Here is a 2788-nt window from a genome sequence, read left to right on the forward strand (position 1 = left end):
AGAATATCTTCAATAAAATTACAGAAAAAAATTTCCCAAATCTTATGAAAGAGAAGCCCATCCCATACAAGAGGCATACATAGGACCAAATACATAGGGCCAAAGAAGAAATTCCCCACACCATATTATAGTTAAATCACAAAATGCAAATAAATAAATAAATAAATAAAAACAAAGAAAGAGAACTCAAAGCTTCAAGAGAGGGACAGCTCATTTCTTACAAAAATAGAAACATACTGGGGAGACCCAAGGCCATCAGAATGAAGAGAAGAGAAAGCTGAGTGTCTGCATGAGGTGAGTCATCCCTACCACACCCTCCAGGGCTCAGGACACATTACAGAAGAAGTGGCTTATTAAACAGTACTGCTCACACTGCTAGCCTGACAACCTCCTCCAAGGAGATGGCTATAAACACTAAGGAGACTCAAAACTCATCAAAGCAGAAAGTAAGAGGCTGCTGAGAGCTCAACACTAAAGGAGACTTCTAACATGCCTCCCTCCCCAAGGCTCAAGGAGCATTGTGGAGGAAGAGCAGAAACAATGCAAGAGCCACAGGGTGGGAAGGTGTACTGTTAGGCATTTTCCTCACTGTAGGAATTGACTAGTGCATTCCTGATCCCACAGTGATTATGGATACCTCCACTGAGGAGGACCCTCAGTGCAATGATATCTGGGGAGAGCAGACGTAAGAGATAACATGGTAGAACTATGACCAAACTTCATTATGTTCATATTTTAAAGTTTCAAATAAAATTATTATAAAAAACTTTTTTATTTATTTGAGAGAAACAGAGAGAAAGAGTGAGTATGGGCACTCCCCGTGCCTTCTTGCCACTGAAAACTCCAGACATATGCACCACTTAGCACATCTGACTTTATATAGGTACTGGGGAATCCAAACTGGGTCATCAGGCTTTACAAGCAAACAACTTTAATGGCTAAGCCATCTTTCCAATCCTCTTTTAAAAAAAATGATATTTATTTATTTGCAAGGAGAGAAAAAAAGAGACAGAGAGAATGGGCACTCCAGCTACTGCAAACAAATTCCAGATGCATGCGTAACTTTGTGCATTTGGCTTTACATGGCTACTGGGGAATTGAACCTGGGTTTCTAGGCTTTGCAGATAAGCACTGTACGTGATGAACCATTGTTCCAGCCATGCAGCCCTTATTAAAAAAGTGTTTGCTTTTTTTCAAGGTAGGGTCTCACTCTAGCCCAGGCTGACCTGGAATTCATTCTGTATTCTCAGGATGGCCTCTAACTCACAGTGATCCTCCTACCTCTGCCTCCTGAGCGCTGGTATTAAAGGCATGCACCACCACACCCAGCTTTTTGACTTAATTGGCACACCAGAGCCTCCAGCCACTGCAAACTAACTCCAAATGCATGTACCACTTTGTGCATCTGGTTTATGTGGATACTGGGTCCTTAGGCTCTGGAGGCAAGTGCCTTAACCCATGAGCCATCTCTCCAGCCCCAAATATATATATTTAAAATATTAATATTTTAATATATAATATTTTTATTTATTTATTTGAGAGAAAGGAGAGAGAGAGAATGGGAGAATTGGCATGCCAAGGCCTCTAGCACTGCAAACGAACTACAGATGCATGTGCCACCTTGCGCATCTGGCTTATGTGGGTCCTGGGGGAATTGAATCTGGGTCCTTTGGCTTTTCAGGCAAGGACCTTAACTGCTAAGCCATCTCCCCAGCCCAAAAAATATATATATTTTATTTATTTATTTGGTTTTTTGAGGTAGGGTCTCACTCTGGTCCAGGCTGACCTGGAATTAATTCTGTAGTCTCAGGGTGGCCTTGAACTCATGGCGATCCTCCTACCTCTGCCTCCCGAGTGCTGGGATTAAAGGCGTGCGCCACCACACCAGGCTCCAAAAAATATAAAAAATATATATATATATATATATATATATATATATATATATATATTTTAATATTTTTTGTTCATTTTTTATTTATTTATTTGAGAGTGACAGACAGAGAGAAAGACAGATAGAGGGAGAGAGAGAGAATGGGCGAGCCAGGGCTTCTAGCCACTGCAAACGAACTCCAGACGCGTGCGCCCCCTTGTGCATCTGGCTGACGTGGGACCTGGGGAACCGAGCCTTGAACCGGGGTCCTTAGGCTTCACAGGCAAGCGCTTAACCGCTAAGCCATCTCTCCAGCCCCCAAAATATACTTTTATAGAGAATTTTACTTTTGTTTTTTTCGTGGTAGGTTTACACTCTAGCCCAGGCTAACCTGGAATTCACTATGTAGTCTAAAGGAAGCCTCATGCAGTGATCTTTCTACCTCTGACTTCCAAGTGCTGGGATTAAAGGTATGTGCCACCAAGCTCAGCAAGAATTTTTTTGAGATTTGTTGTTGTTGTTGTTTTGTTTTGAGGTAGGGTCTCACTCTAGCTAAGGCTGACCTGGAATTTACTATGTAATCTCAGGGTGGCCTTGAACTCACATCTCTGCCTCCCTAGTGCTGGGATTAAAGACGTATGCTACCATGCCTGGCTGAGAATTTTAATACATGAACATACTATATTGTTTTAAATATTTATTTATTTCTTTGAGATAGGCAGAGAGAAAAAGCATGGGCATGTCAGGGTCTCCTATCACTGCAAACCAACTCCAGACACATGTGCCACTTTGTGTGTCTGGCTTTACGTGGGTACTGGGGAATCGAACCTGTGCCAGCAGGCTTTACAAGCAATTGCCTTGAACTGCTTAGCTGCAACTGCAGCCCATTCTTACTGTGTGTGAACATAGCACATCTAT

Source organism: Jaculus jaculus, chromosome 8 (assembly GCF_020740685.1).
Source record: "Jaculus jaculus isolate mJacJac1 chromosome 8, mJacJac1.mat.Y.cur, whole genome shotgun sequence".
NCBI lineage: Eukaryota > Metazoa > Chordata > Mammalia > Rodentia > Dipodidae > Jaculus > Jaculus jaculus.